Source organism: Sapajus apella, unplaced genomic scaffold, assembly GCF_009761245.1.
Source record: "Sapajus apella isolate SASKATOON/1434 unplaced genomic scaffold, GSC_monkey_1.0 scaffold73, whole genome shotgun sequence".
In the NCBI taxonomy this organism is placed as follows: Eukaryota; Metazoa; Chordata; class Mammalia; order Primates; family Cebidae; genus Sapajus; species Sapajus apella.
In genome coordinates, this window is record NW_022437013.1 from 6,849,761 (window position 1) to 6,869,278 (window position 19,518).

At 36.4% G+C, this 19,518-nt stretch overlaps 1 protein-coding gene and 1 long non-coding RNA gene across 4 annotated transcripts in view; one reads left to right on the plus strand and one right to left on the minus strand.

Annotated features, from left to right (window-relative positions):
- The window catches only part of COL4A6 (collagen type IV alpha 6 chain), a 294,729-nt gene that overhangs the window by 25,462 nt on the left and 249,749 nt on the right, over window positions 1–19,518 (plus strand). The window lies entirely within an intron of this gene.
- Window positions 657–5,980, minus strand: LOC116531878. The gene is made up of 3 exons (XR_004260630.1): window positions 5,234–5,980; window positions 3,307–4,653; window positions 657–902 (listed from the first exon to the last, which is right to left on the minus strand). It is a non-coding gene; the product is annotated as an uncharacterized LOC116531878 (long non-coding RNA).

Genomic DNA, 19,518 nt, shown 5'->3' on the forward strand with positions numbered 1-19,518 from the left:
CAATGTCTGACTAAGCCCAAATCTCCTGTTTTTAATGATAAACCTTCACTGCTTTGTCAGTGGGAGTAAGAAGAAGCAGCGAAGAAGAATGGGAAAGAATACACAAATGGTTGCTAGGAAGATACCCACGCCAAACATTTATTTAAGTCACAATGGAGACTACAAATCTGTGGACTCAAGTTCTATAGCAGGTATTTTGGCCTAAATTCTCCTGGAGGTAACCACTTCACTTTCATTCAGCGTTACCAGGTACTTTATTTTTCCTGTACTTACTTGGTTACCCTCTTTGGTCTTCAATGTTGTTGTTTGCCAGGTGAAGCCTGAATAATATATTCAGAGCTCCTTTGTATAAACCTTATCTTCAGTATGCAGCTCAAAATGTGTCATTTATAAATTCTCATCATTTAAGGCTATTAGCAGCGGTGAATAATACATAGTAAGAGTTGCTTTTTGCAACTAGTAAATTGAAAGGTTAATCATTTTTCCAGAGTGAACTTTAAAAAACCAATTTTCACAGGTTGGAATGATGAATGATAAGGGTATTTCCTTTAAACTTGTGTTTAGAGTATATATATATATAAATATATTTATATATAATATATATTTATATTATATATATATTTATATATAATATATATTTATATATTATATATATATATATTATCTGAATTGAACTACTTACTAGTTATATCAGATAGGTAGGCATTATTATATTATACCCATTTTGTAGATGAAAGGGACTGAGGTTTAATGATGTTAAGTAATTAACTGGCTAACAGATAGAATAACCATTTACAAAGTCACAAGTTGAATCAGTTGCTCTTCCCATAATCCTGCATTGTCTGTTCTTCTTGCCCATCCTGTGACCTAGTACATTCCTCTTCCTCTAATACAAGCCTCCTCTGTGAACCAAATAAATAATATAAGCATTAAGTTTTAGAGTAGTCAGCTGGGATGATTGAAGGAAGTCATTTGGGACCAGGGTAAACAGGAAAGTTTTTTTGGAGGAAGTGAAATTTGATTTGTCACATGAAAGAATGGCTTACCAGCTTCCCTCATTCTTCTATAAATAGGTAGGAAAGACATATGCTTTCCTGATTCCAAATTGATTTAGCTATGTATAGATATTTGCTAATAGAGAATGGTGGGTATGTAGAGGATGATATTTATAGATCTTTTAAAAGTATGTTTACATTAAAGGAATTAGTTGAAGAGAAGAGAAATCCTACTTATCTGCCAAGATACTTTCAAATTGAACTACCTCCACAAATTGTACTATGACTGCTCTGTCCTCCATTAATCTTACTTTTCTCTGAAATCCTCTAATAACTATAGTGTAGACTAGCTGTTACGAACTGGTAATCCATGGTCCTAATATGGTTCAAAGACATGTTTTGTTTTTACCAGTGAAACATGGTGAATGCTAGGAGTTGGATTTTTTTTTTCTTTTTTTCTTTTTGTTTTTGAGATAGGATCTTACTCCGTTGCCAAGGCTGGAGTGTAATGGCACAACCACGGTTCACTGCAGCCTCGACTTTCCAGGCCCAAGTGATCCTCCCACCTCAGCCTCCCGAGTGGCTAGGTCTACAGGTGTGCACCACCATGCTCAGCATTTTTTTTTAATAGAGAGACAGGGTCTTGCTGTGCTGCCAGGGCTGGTCTCAAACTCCTGGACTCAAGTGATCCTTCCACCTCCACCTCCCAAACTGCTGGGATTACAGGCATGAGCCACCACACCCAGCCAGGGATAGGACTTTGTTTATTTTTTTAGAGAGAGGAGCAGGATTCTGAACCCACAGACTTGCCATAACCCCTCAACAAGGCTGTCTAGATGTTTTGGTATGGTGAAATATGACCATATTAGGAGATTTAGGTTTCAACACTTCATAGCCAAGGACATGTGGGGTCCATTGAGCAAAATGACTCTCTTCTTCCTCAACACTTATGTAGAATACACTTAGGAATGGTCTCAGCATTTGCATCTCCCCAATTGGAGACAGAAAGTACAAAATGGCATCAAGCTTTCTGAGAGTTAAGATCACTGCCCTATTATATTTATTTCTGCCTCAGAGCATTTTCCTATGAAATTGATTAAAGTCTTTTAGTTAACAGGCAGATTGAATATAATGTTTTCCTGCTTAACCTATTAGTCACTGACTACTGAGCATAACTCAGAGGTTTGATTAGAGAGTTCCATTAAAAACCGTCATACACTGCACTTTCCATGTCTCTATGAATTTCGCTTTGCTCTCTACAGTGGCTGTAGACTTAACCCTCAACCCATGCATTTTGTAACAGATGACAGGAGGAGAGAATAAAACCTTTAATTAGTGTCTCTTGAGGATGTCATGGTTCTGAAAAGCTCTGCACAGTTGAGAACCGCCAGATATTATCCACACCGTGTCTGAAAACCAATAGTAATAGATGTTTAACTCCTACATTGCCATCAATCTTTGTGACCCTCCAGAGTGCCATGGACCAAGGCTGGGAAACCAGTTCTGACTAGACTGTCTAAAAGCTAGGCAAGCCCAGCACATCCTATTTCCAGCAAAACAGTGGAAATGGACTGAATACTGCTAGAAGCATGGAAATGCTTCTGATGACCTGTCAGGTTTTCTTTTCCTTTGAGGGTCCTAAAGAACGTGCTGAATCACTCAGATGATCTGGAATGACACTAGCCACAAGTGTTATGATTAACTCTGTAAGCCAGACAATCTATTGGCTCAATTCTATCCAAGAGGTTCTTTTCATTCTTTTAAAATACGTTACGATTAAATCTATCATCTTATACTTGAATTGCAGCATCAGTACTCTCATTTGGAGATTCATTCTTTTGTAGCTTAATTTTGTGTGGGACTGTGATGCTAAGTCTCTAGCACCACATAAAGCCTTTTTACTTTATATTACTTTAACTAGTGTAGCAATCCTGCCATGTGCCTTTAAGAATACTAAACATTAAGGGTCCATAACCTACTCTTCCAAATTCCACAGTAAGGTATTACCAACCTTGAGCTTTCTTCAAACAAGAGCAAATGATATAGACTGTAGAGCAATGACTAACAAGACCTTTTGAAAGAAATTCACTTCCTTACCTTTGATTGGCATGCATATTCCAAATCAATTACGCGGGACTCCAGGCTGTGTTGTTTTTCGTGTGTGTTTTCCAAAATTTTGTTGAATTAGCTGGAATTTGAAATTAAATTTGTTTTCACCTGGGTCAGGAAAATGCCTTTGTTACGCAGTGATTGTTCAGCTGGCAGCTGTGTACCTACTTGGTTCATTATACACTGGCTGTCAGAATCCTACCTTTCCCATGTTAACTAGGCTCCCTCTTCATTCAGTGAAGTTGGTGACTGAGGTGGTTGGGTACCGGAAGGCAACAGGAGAAACAAAGACATTCAGTGATTTTGTCAAGTTAGTGAGGGCATCAGTAGAGTGGAGTGATAGCTTTACAGACCTCCTACAAACAGAAAATGCCCCCTGAAATGACATATGTTGACAACGATGCACCCTTACCTCTCACCTACATGCCTTCATTCTTTATGAATTTATGGCAGTCATAGATTTAGTAGCGTGCTTCTTTGCACAATAAGTTTAGACATGTTAAGTATGAGAGACTATCTGTTCAAATTTCCAGTGAGAGGGATATAGGAACTCCGGCCAGTGAACTATACTGATATATCAAATATTTCTGAGAGAATATAAATTTTAGTTTGTCCTTTGTTGTGCCATATCCTCCAACTAATATAATTATAGAGAATAGTAATAAACCAATATTTACATATAATACTTGTTTTTGGAAAGCTAGATAAGCCTACAAATCTTATGACACTATCTTTCGCTCCTTTTACTGAGCACGCATTTGGATGCATCCCAAAACATATTTCATGCTTTTCTATTAAAATAAACACAATGTTATTCCTACGTGTCTTTTCTTTTTCTCTGATAAGGCTTATCTCTTGCTTCTCTTCGTTAAGATCTAGATGTGCTTTCGTGAAAATGTCTGTTTTACCCTGCGAAATGCAGCCTCCCACACAACAGACACTCCATGGCCTCCCTTGCATAGTCTCCATAAATCTTTTTCTTCCTTCTGATCCCAACCCATCCTCAACATTGAGCAACCCCTCCCTTCAAATAGCACAAGAGGGAAAAAATATGAAACTAAAGAGATGCACTTGAAATGCCTCCAGGTTTTGTAATAAAGCTTAACGTTCTAAGCATCAACTTTGGCATGCATAAGCACCCTGGATTTACAAGTCTCAGATAATTACAGTTCTAAGCAGTTGAAGTATATCTCACTCTCCATTTTTCCTGCTGTACATTATAATATCCTCAATACATTAAATTAATAGATGACCTGGTACCCTTATCTAACCCTTGGTTTTAAGGGGACAGGAATAATAAAAACTCACTGGGTACCAACTAGAGGGACTTCTGGCCCTGCCACTGCTTCAACTCTTCTTGAGTTGCTTCATTTATAAAGTGGAGATAACAGTATCTGTCCTGTTCATCTCACAGGGTTGTAGCCACATTCCCACATGCTAGTGTATATGTAAACAGGCCCACAAAACTTGAAAGTCATTTTATTTCGGACTCCCTCTTTCCCTATCAGAGACAAGACAAAATTGCTTACCTCTTCCTATAAACTGGCATCTAGAAAAAATTAAAGGGTAAACTTATTATCATAATCATCAATCGTTCCTGTTTTTTCCTTGTATTTTTTTTTTTTTTTTTTTTTTTTTTGGACGGAGTTTCACTCTTGTTACCCAGGCTGGAGTGCAATGGCGCGATCTCGGCTCACCGCAACCTCTGCCTCCTGGGTTCAGGCAATTCTCCTGCCTCAGCCTCCTGAGTAGCTGGGATTACAGGCACGCGCCACCATGCCCAGCTAATGTTTTGTATTTTTAGTAGAGACGGGGTTTCACCATGTTGACCAGGATGGTCTCGATCTCTTGACCTCGTGATCCACCCGCCTCGGCCTCCCAAAGTGCTGGGATTACAGGCTTGAGCCACCGCGCCCGGCCTTTTTCCTTCTATTTTTAAGGCATTGTCCACTTGCTAAGTGAAAAGTAGCTCTTACAAAAGACATTATGATTTCTGTATGTAATTATGATTTACTGGCAAGATTTTTAAAAGAAGACATTAACTACTGCCTGCCTTGGCCTACGTCTGATCTTATCATTCTGTGCATTAATCACCATATTGAAATGCAGTTTTTTCATTTTTCATTTACCTTTGCTGTGCCCAAATTCTTCATCTTTGAGATGCTGATTGTTTTACCCTTCGACAGCCATTTCTGCTTTCTTCCTATGAGTTGATGTCTAGACAGATAACAGTTATTAAAAGTTTTGGAAATGATTGTTATCCTAGGGTAGGCTCGTGCAGGGTTTGTTAAGGAGTAAACATTCTCTGTTTAAGCTTGCTTTTAAAAATAATCTCATTTGCCACTCATTTAAGATGGAAATTGAGTTCTTAGTGAAAATATCACTTGAGAAAAATGGAAATATTGGGTACCTAAGTGTCATGAATGACTGGAGTCTTGCTGAGGAAGGGGCAAAGCAAGCTTCTGTGGACTCCAAAATGGTGATGATAATCAGTTGTCAATGAAACATTTATTAATTGATGATATTAATGATGTACTTATGGCCAAAACATTGGTGGGAAAGGGGATAAATCATTTTTAAATTGATATACCCAATCCCTCTTCCAAAGAAATCAACTAGAGATAGCCTTAAAGTTATCTCCCAACTTTGAAATTTCTCAATTATGTCATGTTTTATCCATAAACTACTATTACCTAACAGCAAATGTTATTAATATGTGCTTATTTAATCTAGAAAAGTGTACATCAGTCTAACTTGGACAACATGGTAAAGGCCAACCATCCAGTCATCTAGGATATTATTTGTCTGCTTTATATGTCTGCCTTCTTATCTGTATGAAAAAACTCTTTGAGAGCCTGAACTATTTTAACATGTCCTTTCCTATGCACCCTCTAAAGTACTTCTACTCAGAGTAGGTGTTCAATAAATGTGAAAGTGATTAATCAGGTAATTGAAGACAACAGAGTGTTGTAAAATCATGGAGGCTAAAGAGTGATAAAAGAGTCATTGACTTAGTGGCCATATAATCATGTTTTCCTCTAGCTTCTTCATTGTTAGGCTTCCTACACCATGTTTGGAGAGAATTTCACTGGCTCTAGGACTTTTGGCACTACTCTGGAGATAAGAATATTCAGAAAACATACTGATCACTTCCCAAACATCCTCAGACCTACTGCTTAATAGTCCCCTGAGAAATGCTTTAGTTTTAATTTCTCACCTTCCCCAGCAATCTCTTTCGTGGATGATGGGAGGAGGATTCTGGGGAAGACTTCAAGAGAAAAGGCTGGAATGAGCTGCTTGAGAGAAACAGAAGAGCTGATCATGCCCAGCTTAGGGAAGACATTGTTGGAAAAGATTTCATTAGTCATTCAATGAAAAAATGAAGACCATGCTCCACCCTTGGTCATATAGTGCCACTGTTATCCTAGAGAGGGGCATAGCTTTCAGCAAGACATTGATCATCCAACACATTCTCTGCCTGATGCCTTCCCATTCTTTCTTACTACTTTTGAAGGGCTTACATTTAAAAGGGCAGCATAATGGAGCTTTTACATAGCTGATTTGTACAGTGCTGCTCTTTGCCATAGTTGTTAGGAGCACAAGAGGTAATGTTAGACACACCTGGGCTCTGTTCCAGCTCTTCCACTTCCTAGCAGTGAGACATTGCACAAGTGACTTTACCTGTTCAAACTTATCCAAGCCTGAATTTTTGTGTTAGTAAAATAATAGTACTCATCTCTCAGGATTGTTTAGAGGAAAAAGTGAGATAACGGTTTTAAATCACTTAGCATAGTAGTCACTTGATTGTTGCTGCTAGTTGTTCCCAACACCACAGTTTCATTATTATAATTATTATTATAAATAATAACCTTCTATCTTTCTGGCCATTATGAAAGATTTTGGGGAACCTCTGTTGGCTACAGCTTACGGTGAACAGTTTACTAGATTCATCTCCTCACGTACTCAGGCTAAGTAGCTTCTATCCAAGGTAACTGTCTTCTGCAAGTACAACCTGTTTAAAAGTTAAGCATTACAACCACAAAGTTATCAGCTATGGAGGTCAAAAATCTTCAATATTTCATTTAAGCTGCATCTCTTTTCACTTCTGAGTCTACTCTTTCAATTATATAGACCAGTGTTTTTCAAAACTTTTGAACAGCAACATACCCTTTTGTATCCAAGTGAAGTCATATACAGAATCACAATATATAAAGTATATGAAAGTAATATTTTACTATTTTATTTTATTTTTGAGACAGAGTTTCACTCTTGTTGCCCAGGCTGGAGTGCAATGGCACAATCTGCAATCTCCACCTCCCGGGTTCAAGCAATTCTCCTACCTTAGACTCCTGAGTAGCTGGGATTACAGGCATGCGGCACCACACCAGGCTAATTTTGTAATTTTAGTGGTAGAGACAGGGTTTCTCCATGTTGGTCAGGCTGGTCTCAAACTCCCGAGACCAGGTGATTCACCTGCCTCGGCCTCCCAAAGTGCTGGGATTACAGGCGTGAGCCACCAAGCACAGCCATATTTTATTACTATGAAATTTTTCATAGGTTCCTATGCATGATATTTATTATTTTTTGTACAAAAAATGAAACTAGGAACTAAAAATGAAAGTTGTAATCTTATATTGGTGAATAGTTCAATTTAGTCTTGCATTTTTTTTTCTACACAGTGTTGAAAAATAAAATTCACATAGATGTAGGTGCAAATGGCTACAGATTTTTTGTTGTTTTAATAAGTGATCCATAAGCTTAAAAGAATAATAACAGAAAAAAATTGTGTGAACTTGTAAAAGCTACTTAGCTTCATTCTTTCTTTTTTTTCTTTTGTTTTCTTTTCTTTTTTTTTTTTTTTTTTTGAAACAGGTTCTTGTTTTGTCACCCAGGCTGAAATGCAGTGGCCTGATGTCTGCTTGTTACAAACTGCAACCTCTGCCTCCCAAGCAATCCTCCCACCTCAACTTCCCTCCCATTTAGCCGAGACTGTAGGCATGTGCTACCACACTTGGCTAAGTTTTTAATTTTTTACAGAGATGAAGTCTCACTGTATTGCCAAGGCTGGTCTTGAACTCCTGGAATCAAGCAATCCTCCCACCTCAGCCTCCCCAAGTGCCATGATTACAGGCACGAGCCACTCCACCTGGCCCACTTAGCTTCTTTAAGCCTTGATTTTCCTGTTTATAAAGTAGAAATCATAATAGTACCGATCTCAGAGGGTTTTGAAGGTTAAATAAGACATTGTATGTAAAGTCTCTGAGGAATTTGGCAGACTTTTCAGAATGCTTGGCAAATAAGCAATCAGTAAATACTAATTGGTACTATCCTGATCACCTCCACCATCAGCAGCAATGTCCATTTGAATTCCGTAGGTCATACAGCAGAAAAATTGGTAAGTAGATTCCTTATCTCATTGCATCTTCATTGTTTGGTGGGAAACACTTTTTCCAATCTATCTTACAATATTGTAAAATGCTTAATCTTAAATGCCCATCTCTATCAGATACTAACTGTAGCTCCTGTAGTACACAATTTAGAAACCACTGGTGTAGAAGTCTGACCAAGTTTCTGCAAAGATTGCTTGGTAGGTTATGAGCTCTTTCAGAGCAGGGGCTATTTTATTTATCTGTGTATTTTTTTCTGGTGCCTGAGACAGCAGATGCTCAAAAAATGTTTCTTAGATTTTATATAGATTCGTGTCTACAGATTTTAAAGAAGCTTACTATTACCCTTAATTACTTTTCCATTTAAAATGAAATTTTCTTTTTGTCTCCCTCTACATTTTCTCCAACATTACTATAAATTTTAAAAATTATCCCCTGGATCAAGGGTCCCAATCTTTTGGTAGTAAAGGGTTCCTCAGTTTCTCAGTTGGAACTTCAAGGTTTTGAAGACCTTAATATCCTCTGAAGAAAAAAAAGCAAGTTAGTAATTTAGCATTAATCTCTCAAGGGAGAGGCAAGAAACATTCAATTTTAGACTTGACAGTTTCTGGTTATAAAAGTCACTTTTAGCAACCGTCTAAAAGTCATTAGCAGTCATAACAAAGTCATTCTATTATACATAATTCGCTCCCAGACTTGAGATTTCTGGTAGTAAAATCACAGACGCCCTAAAACTCTGGCAGTTGGCTGTTAATACAACCTGTCCTTATGTTCTAGAAAGCAAATTTAGATTATCATTGCTTAAAGAATTAGAGAATTTCTACCTTCTTGCTTCCCTTTATTCCTTTCTTTCTTCCTTCCTTCCACAATTATATCACCATCACCCCTATCATTTCTTGCCCTCAAGTATTTAAAATTCTAGCAAGAAAGACAGACACACACACAAAAATTTCCTCCACATTGATTGCATATCATTGAAATACACAAAGTTTTTTATAAAAGCACAGAACAGGGAAGCACCTAAAGCAGCATTAGTGGGATATCCTAAAGGATAGATAGGCGTTATCCCGGAAAAGGGGTGAGGATAGAAAGACTATTTCAGGCAGAGGTTTCTGCATTGAGGATAAAACCAGGGCAAGATACACCTACAATGTACCCACAAAAATTAAAAAGTAAAAAGTAAATAGGGCAAGAACCAGCATGGTGCAAGTGGAAAACTCCAAGTAGTTCAGTGTTAGAGAAGCATGAAGTGCCAGGTAGAAATTGATGAAAAACAAGTCCAGAATAAGCAGGTACTAGATCAAGGAGGAACCTGGATAATATAAAAAGCCTGAAATTTATCATGTAAGTGATAGTGATCTACTAGAAGATTCTGTCTAAGGGTAGATACTGGAAGGTTAGTAAAAATGTTGGGTGACAATTTTCCTAAGCAGTCTGATAAGTAAAGAGTTAACATAGGGTCAGGAGCTATGGCCAGTGTCGTAGAAGTGGAGTGGAAAAAACAGATTCAAAGGCTGGGTGCGGTGGCTCACACCTATAATCCCAGCACTTTGGGAGTCTGAGGTGGGAAGATGGTGTGGGCCCAGGAGTTTGAGACCAACCTAGGCAACATAGTGAGACCTCTTCTCTACAAAAAAGTTAAAATAAAATTAGCTGGGCATTGTGGCATGTGCCTGTAGCACTAACTACTCGAGTCTGAGGTGGGAAGACAAGTTGAGCCCAGGAGGTCGAGGCTGCAGCGATCCAAGATCACCCCACTACACTCCAGCCTGGGCAACACAGCAAGAACCTGTCTCCACAAAATAAAGAGATAAATAGGAGGTAAAATTGGCAGGATTTTATAATTTAGTGCACATGGGGTAAGGGAAAGAGGAATTATTAAGAAATGTCTACCTTAGGTTTCCTGTTTAGTGATGTCAATGACAGTGGAAGAGAAAGAAATTTAGGAGGAATTAGACTTGACATCAGTTTTGGATGTAAGCTTGAGATGCCTGCTCTCCCTTTGTCCATGCAAGTGAAATTAATCATAAGGCAATTGGAAATACGAGTTCTTGGTAGAGGTTTGGGCCAGATATAGAATGATGGGCATATTGATGTTATTTGAAACAAACTGTGGGAATGGATGGGTTTACTGAAGGAGAAAATGTAGCATGAAAAGAACAGAGATCTGAAAATGGAGTCCAGGCATAACATCAACATTTAACAAATATTTCCTGAGTGATTACACTAAATATAGGAAGGCCCTGACCTAAAGGACTTTACAACCTAATTAACGATGATACTGAATTTCTGGCTGGGCACAGTAGCTTACGCCTGTAATACCAGCACTTTGGGAAGCCGAGGCAGGAGGATCACTTGAGGTCAGGAATTCAAGATCAGCTTGGCCAACATGGCGAAACCTCATCTCTACTGAAAATACAAAAACGAGCCCGGCATGGTGCATACCACCTGTAGTCCCAGCTACTCCATAGGCTGAGGCACAAGAATCGCTTGAACCTAGGAGGCGGAGGTTGCAGTAAGCCAAGACCACGCCACTGCACTCCAGTTTGGGGAAAGGGGGAGAACTCTGTTTCGGGAAGAAGAAGAAGTTGACACTAAATTTCAAACTGCTTCTCAAAGTACCAGGTTTCTGAGGAGGTACAGGGGACAAGGAATAGGCTGAGCAGTCTTTCACTCATGCTTTAATTGGAACAGCTTCACTTCTACTTCTGCATGTATGTGTTTCTTTTTCCATTGTGTGTCTGTTTTCTATGGGGGGTTGATGAGGTTGCTGTTGTTTAAAAAGAGAAGTCTGACAACCATTGTGCTAAAAATCTGATATAGCAAACAAAATATTCTAGATGAACATCTGGCTCAAACTCTACTTTTGATGAAAAGAAAGGGATGAAATCAATTTCAAAACTTGGCAATGATATATGGTGGTTTAGTTCTATTTCACTCACTCCAGAATCATTAAATCATCATACATTACTAAGTTTGAAAGAACAGAGGAGAAATTGGAATACATATTTATTAGGAGATGCCTGCCAAATGAGGTATTGAGTACATGAAGCAGGATCAAGTAAAATAGATTTTTAAATATTTGGCTACTGAGTTTGAATATGATCAGAGGAACAGTTAGAAGCCATTGTTTTCCAATGGTCTTGCCTTAATGTAGGTTTTAGAATGACCAGTTTAACCATTTCACTGATCACATACAACACATGAGATGAATTGAAAATTATTCCTAAAGGATGAAATTTCTACAAATCAAAACTTCCACAGGGATGTTGGTCAATGTTCCTTCTAAAACCGAGGATATGGATAATTTGTATATGTGAGTGATGTCCTCTGTCACCCCTCCATGCTGCTCTAATAACTAAGCAACAAGATTTATATCATGTTTAGAATTTATCAGTAGAAGAAATAAGTCCCTGGAAGTCAAACATATAAGGATAATCAATTTTATCATTATCTGACAGGAATAGATTAATAGGACTTGTATATTTTAAAAGAGAAAAGTGAAGTAGTCATTATTTTTATTTAGTAAAATGAGATGTCTTAGTCTATGTTGCACTACTATAAAAGAATACCACAGACCGAGTAATCTACAAAAGACAACAATGTATTTCTCACACTATTGGAGGCTGAGAAGTTCAAGATCAAGGTGCCAGAAATATGGGAGTTACACCTAGGGGAAAAAGCCTATAGTAATTCTGCTTTCAATTTGCTAAGACTTGGAATAGCAGCAAGCTTGAGGGGCACAAGGAAGGAACCTCTGAACCTAAGACCCCCTCATTAAATTAGGACACACAAAGACAGCAAAAGGTCCCAGAATGATAGTGTCCTTCCCTTCCAGAACAAACAGACAAGAATATTCTTTAAAAATTCCCAACTTAGATCTACAGTTTTACAACAGATTATGAAGCAGATCTTTGATTCACAATTATCAAAGACTGCCAAGTACTAAGAAAGTAAGTCACCATAAACAGGAATCAGCAAAAATAATAATGAGCATATTTATACCCCTAAAGGCTTTATTTAGAATATTTATGTATGATGTGTTGAAAAAACTAGGGATATATCACAAAGACGAGCTATCAAACAAAAAGAGACAAATATGACAAATATGAGTTACTAGGCACATTTTCAAAATAACTAAATGGAACTTCTAGATGAACAATGTATTAATTAAAATGAGAAATGCAGTGAATGATTAAAAACAATAAAGAGAGAATTGAAGAACTAGAAGAAAAATCTAGAATTATATACAATGGGGATAGAAAAACAGAATTGCAATATTAAAAAATAAGAGATGTGGAGTACAGGATGCACATACTTAACTCATATTGAATTAGAGCCCCAGAAAGAGAGAATAAAGGGAATTGAGGAGAGGCACTATTTGTATACATAATTATGGAGAATTTTTCAGAATTAGTTAAAGATATGAATCCTCAAATTCAGGAAATACAACATATACCAAAACAACGAGAGAGAGAGAGAGAGAGCGAGAGAGAGAGAGAATCTATTCTCTTAGCATAGATACATTTTGATGAAACTTTAGGACGCCATCAAGAAAAAGAAGATTGTAACAGGAGAGAGACAGATCACTTATAGAGGAACAACAGTTGCACTGATAGCAGATCACTTATCGATCAAAATGGAATGCAAAATTTAATGCAATTCAAGAATAACATAACAAATCTATCTTAGAGGAAGATTTTTAAACACTTCATTCAATTATGAATACTTCAAGCAGATAAAAAATTAACAAAGATATACAATATTTGAACAACCTAAGTACAAGCTTGAGATAGTAAATGTTTATAGAACACTATACCCAACAATTAGAGAATACATATTCCTCTCAGATATGAAACATACATAAAAATTGAGCATGTATTCTGCCCTAAAGAAATTACAACAAAATTTAAAGAAATCCATACCTCTAGAACATGTTGTCTAACCACATAATGTCAACCACAAAAAGATAATTTTCAAAATACCTGTGCATTTAGACATTAAAAAGACACATAAATATCATAAAAAATTAAATATTAGAATTGACTGATAACAAAAATGCTCTATATCAAAACTTGTGGGATGTAATTAAATTTGTATGTAGAAAAATGTACGGCATTCAATATTTATAGTAAGAAAATGAAGACTAAAAATTAATGATATAGGGCTTCAACTTAATAAGTTAGAAAAATAAAAATAGAACAATCCTAAAAAGTTGAAGTAAAAGTTAGGAGCAGAAATTAATTAAATAGAAAACAAACATGCAGTGGAGAGGATCATTAAAGTCAAAGTTGGTTTTCTGAAAGGAATAATAAAACTGAAAAACCTCCGGCAAGGAAAAATGTCAGAAATAATCAATATCAGTTATTAAAAAGAGGATATAAGTATAGATGCTCTAGATTTTGAAAATATAATAAGAGGATGTTGCAGACAACTTTATGCCAATTAATTCTGATTAAAATAAAATAGAAAAATTCCTAAAAGAATAATGATCAAAGAAATGCATTCTGTAGTTAAAGTATGCCAATCCTTTATGAAACAGACTCAGTCTTTGTACAGATTTTTCAGAGAATAGAAAAAGTAGGAGTACACCACCAACTTATTTTATGAGATCAGTATAACTTTAAGGGGAAAAAAAGTTAATTGCAAAACAAGAAAGGAAAATTACTGGCCAGTTTCTTTTATGAACATAAATGTAACAATCCTAAACAAAATATTAGGAAATGAAATCCAGTAGGATATAAAAAGGAAAATCTATCATGACCTGTTGGGTTAATCTCAGAAATATAACAGTGGTTTTAACATTAAGACATACATAAATTCAAATTACCATATCAATAGATTAAAGGAGGAAAAAATATGCCCATCTCAGTAGAGAGATTTCCACACAATAATAGATGGATAACTTTCTGGCAATTCACTTAAGCTCCATAGTGGAAGAAACATTTTAAAAGCAATAAGCTGTGAGTTTTAGGTCTTGGTTTTCAGTATGGTTACTCCTTGTTAACATGTAAACTCTGCAAATTTTCATTTTAGCTAAAAATAATACTCATAATTGTCTGATTACAAAATAATATATCTGCATTGTAGAAAAATGGAAAAATGCAGAAAAGAATAAAGAAGAAAGTAAGACTACCTATAATTCCACATTCTTTAACTTTTTCAGTTTATATCCTTCCAATAGATTGTATGTATGCGTATATATTTGTAATGTACAGGAATGTGTTCATACTGTAGATATGATTCTATTGTAACCTATTTTCATTCAGCAGTATCATAAATATATTTCATTTCATCTCCCTGACAGCCTTATACATCACCTGTTAATGACTACATTGTATCATATTAAATAGATATATTATAATTAACTCTCCTATTGTTATACATATTAGGTTGTTTTCAACCTAACTTCTTGAAAATAATACTGTGATTAACACTTATATAGCTGAGGCTTTATACTTACTTATTTTCCTTAGGGAAGATAACTACACATAAAATTATTATGTCAAAGGATGTGCACATTTTTAAGGACTCAAGAAATGGCTATTTTCAGGCACATATCTAAATATATACATGAACTGAATATATAGTGAAGGTAGCATCTCAAATCAACTTTGTTGGAGATAGCTGAGTAGTAATTTTGAAAAAGTGAAATCTACATTGCATATGTGACACCACAATATAAATCAGGTATAATAAAATCTTAAATGTAAGAGACAAAACCTTGATAAATCCTACAAGAGAGCATAGAGAAATATTGTCATTAAGTGTGGAATAGGAAATCACCTTCTAAGCTCTAAGGATGTTATAAAGTCTGAAAGGCTAAAGAAAATTCTTGATACATTTGACCACTTTCGAAATTTTTTGTGTCAAACCTAGATCATGAAAAAAAATAGTAGGCAAACGTCACATTTGGGCAAACATTTACAACATGAGTGAAAGAAAGGCTTAATTCATTACTATATAAAGAAATAAAAGTTATCTGTTATTTCTGTCTGCATTTATATTTAAACACACATACATACATACATACATACATACATACATACATACATACTTGGGCCTTTTTCAAGAAACAGAAGTTAAGACTTTTTCTTTTGTCCTTTTTCACAGTGGGAGCTGGAAAAGAGATTTTCTGAAACTAGACTGTAAATTGCAAAAGGCATTTTTCTCTGGGGTTCAGGTGAGATGAGGCAGCAGTTTCACCATGCTATATTTGGACCCCAGATAGAAAGCATATTCCTTTTATCATTGCTCTGAGATGCAGCTCTAGTCTTGAGCTAAGAGCAAAAATAAGTGGGCTATGAAAATCTGCATGTGACTACTAACATGCTGGTAATGAAATCTGTTCTAAGCTAAAATGAGTAATGAGATAGTACCATCTTTATGTGATTTATGGCCAAAGTCTTTAACATTGTAGTAAAGAAGCTGCATATTTTAAGAGACTCTGAAAGACAGGAGAGAGAAAAGAAAGCAGAGAGAAAGCAGAATTAAATTACAGACCTAGAGACTTCTATTACCTGGAGGTAATAACAGCAAAGTGTTTGTCCAGCAGTAAAGAGGGCAGAGAAATCACTTCTTAGAAAATCGTCTTAAGACATTTTTTTCTAGCAAATAATAATCTTTACAAACCTTCACCTCATAATAAAGGAGGCTCAGTACTGGCCTTCTGAAAAGAAATGCTTTATTGGCAGCCATGTAGTCTGAATACAGAGTCTTATAGAAATCATAAAGCATGCCTTGACTGGTAGTCATGATGACAGCAATAGAATGGCTTTCAGGCACTAAAAGGAACACAGTAAACTCCCTGAAATTAGCCATCTCCACTGTCTTTTTCAATGTGAGACTGACAATGCTTAGCTTATAATTTGGCGTGACCTCCATGTTAAACAAGTAGGAAAGTCAGAGTGGGCTGGGAATTTTGGATGCTTCTCCATTATCTGGGTTTATGTACTTAGATTGGCTTTTCTATGGTCCCTTTGCATTATCAAACTTTCAAAACGGTTAATAATGAAATATACTAGGATGAATCATTGGATTATTCAATGGTGATTAAAATCTGCTGCTTTCTCTGGGTGTCTCATCTTCCTTCCAGCCCTAGCATTTTGTGTGTTGAAAAGAACATTGCCTGAAGGGAAAACACTTGCACAAACAGTACACTTGGAAACAATCCAAGTAAAAACTTGGAGGCATGTTCCTGACCCAAATAGGAGCATATCCTATTGTCTTTTTGCCCCAGTTTTGCCTGATTTGTAGTAAAGAGTTGCTGTTTTGAAGAAATTACAGTATAATTTATACCAATCTAGAATATAAAAGTAATTTGACAATTTACAAATTAGATAGGTCTAGTACTCATGAAAGGCACAAAATAGAGAATCTTAGAGTCTATTTGAGACCAATAACCAGGACAGAATCTACCGTAGTACATTGAACTTAGTGGGCATTTAATACGTGTTTGTTAAATTAAACTGAATGAGTTTGTAAAACAGCATTCTCCCCATTACTACCTTGCTAAAGAATCTTCAGTGGTTTCCTATGAATGAGAAATTCAAGTTCAACTCCTCCTACCATTCCGTATCCAGCAGTAGTCAGTAGCTTTATTTGATGGTACCTACTGATGTCCCTCTTTCACTGTGGCCAATGATATAGATATAATACCTCCCAAGACCTTGACTGGGGATACTACAGAAAGGATGCTCTCCCTTCAATTCATCCAAACACTCAACACCCTTCTGCTTACAGCATGGATTCCACATCCTTCTGCTTATTCTGCCCTGACACTCTAGCTCCAAAGTATTTACTGCCACTTTTCTCTTTTGACTCTCCCTCTTGTTTAACTCTTACCAAGTATACTTATTGGTTTCTCCAAATTTGATATTTTCCAACCTTTTTTCCTCAACCAGATTATCAACTCTTAGAAGTGAGAAGATCCTGGCATATATTTCTCTGTATACTCTACCTCTTTTTTCTGGGTTCTTAATCTAGGGTCTTAACCCAGGAAGGGGACCTCTTAACAGTCTGTGGATAGAACTATATTTCAATGTAACCTATTTTTTTGGTAATCCTATAGGTCTTATTTTAGTTTTGAATTTTTTCATTGAATTAGAACATCCATCTAGAAAAGTATACAAATTATAAGTGTACAGCTCCTTGAATTTTTACAAGATGAATATAACTTTATAACTAGCACCCAGAACAAGAAACAAGAATATTACCCCCACCACAGAAGATAGAACCTAACACATCCTGACTTCTGACACCATAGATCAGTATTTTCCGTTCCTGAAGAGTAGGAATTACTGTTATGTGTTTAGTTTACGCATTTAAGAAATTTTTCTGAGAAGGTGTTCAAAACCTTCACTTGACTGCCAGGTGAGTCCATGGTGTGCTCACACACACAGACACACATAAATTTTAAAAGGTACAGAACCATGGACAACCTTTTAGGCTTTCCCAGCTCTAAGATTTCTAAGTTTGATTCTTTACATAAAATGAGGGGGTATTTGCAGAAGAATTTGCAAACATAAAGTGACTCAGAATCTGATAATGTCTAAAATAGATGGGCAGTGCCAAGGATTTACAAAGATTGATTCATCATTAGTCAATTCTTGCAGTGAGGGTAGGGTGGGGCAAGTACTTTTTGACCTACCAAATGAGCTTTATTTCACTATTTTAACATATATTGCTCATGGCTTTGTGTTTTACTCTTTCATAATGATTTTAAGAATAATCAGCTGCTTGGTGAACTAAACTCTCACATCATCTAACACAGGGTCTTGCATGTAAAAAGAACTCAATAAGTATCTGCTTATCCATTTTGTGCTTCAGCTGGCCATTTTGAAAAATAATGTCAGCTAATTAGCCTTTTCAAAAAGGTACATTTTTGTCTAATTGGTAGTTTCTACCAGATTTCAATGGAATTCCTTTGCTTGGTATCAGCTATAGAAAGATGTGTTTGCACTGAAGGTGGACAACACTACAATGACCTACATGTGTAGGCAGAGACTGATCTACCTAATCAGTAAAAGCTGCAAATGAGCATCAGTTCCATACAATGTCCTTGTGATATGAATGCATCAGTATACCTACTTCTCTTTCTTTCTCTCTCTCTCTCTCTCTCTCTCTCTCTCTCTGTGTGTTTGTGTGTGTGTGTGTGTGTGTGTGTGTGTGTGTGTGTTTCAGGGAGTTAGATGGCTCCTCTCCGCTTGTTCTTTTTGCCTGATATTTTTGTTGTCCTGAATATCTTCCACTAATTCAATATTTTTTATTGCTGACTTGAATGCATACAGCATTCAAGGGCTGTGGCAGATGAAAAATAAATAGAATATGCTGGTCTTAATCATCTAGTAATTTAATGACTACTTTGAGAAAGAAGAGATAAAAGTGCACGCCTGACTATATTTAAGCAATAAATAATAAAGACATTAACAATTGTTGAATGTTAAGTGAATAACCCACTTCTGGGGACAAGGAGGAAGGCCTCAAAGAACAGATCATCACCATTGTAGCTAATTCATAATTTCTATGTAGAATAGGCTTAGGGTATAGCAGTCTGAGTAGAAGGAAGGGCTGAGGGACTTGTCCTGAAGCTGCATTTACATTAATAAAAATACTGTTCTTATGTGGATTATATGCTTATTTGTGCTAGATATTGAAGAATACTTAGGGCCTGGCTTAGTGACGGAGATAAGATCTTCTTGGTTGAAGAGTCACAATCTACTGTGTGTATATTTGACTTCGTGTAAGATATGATGTATAAGACAAGGGTCCTATTCTCAATAATCTTGTGACCTGTATGGAGAGGCAACATATGTATTCATAGAAAGTCATTACAAATAGAACGAATTTTGAGCTAAGTGCCAGTTTCAAGTATTAAGTGATCAAAGGAGAAAGAGAGGTCAGCAATGGCCTTGGTGGTCAGGGAGGCCTTCCTGGTCAGGTGGAACTTGAACTAGGCCTTGAAAGATACACGAAAATTGAACATGCAAAGAAAGACAAGTTTATGTCAAATTACATTGATTGCCTTC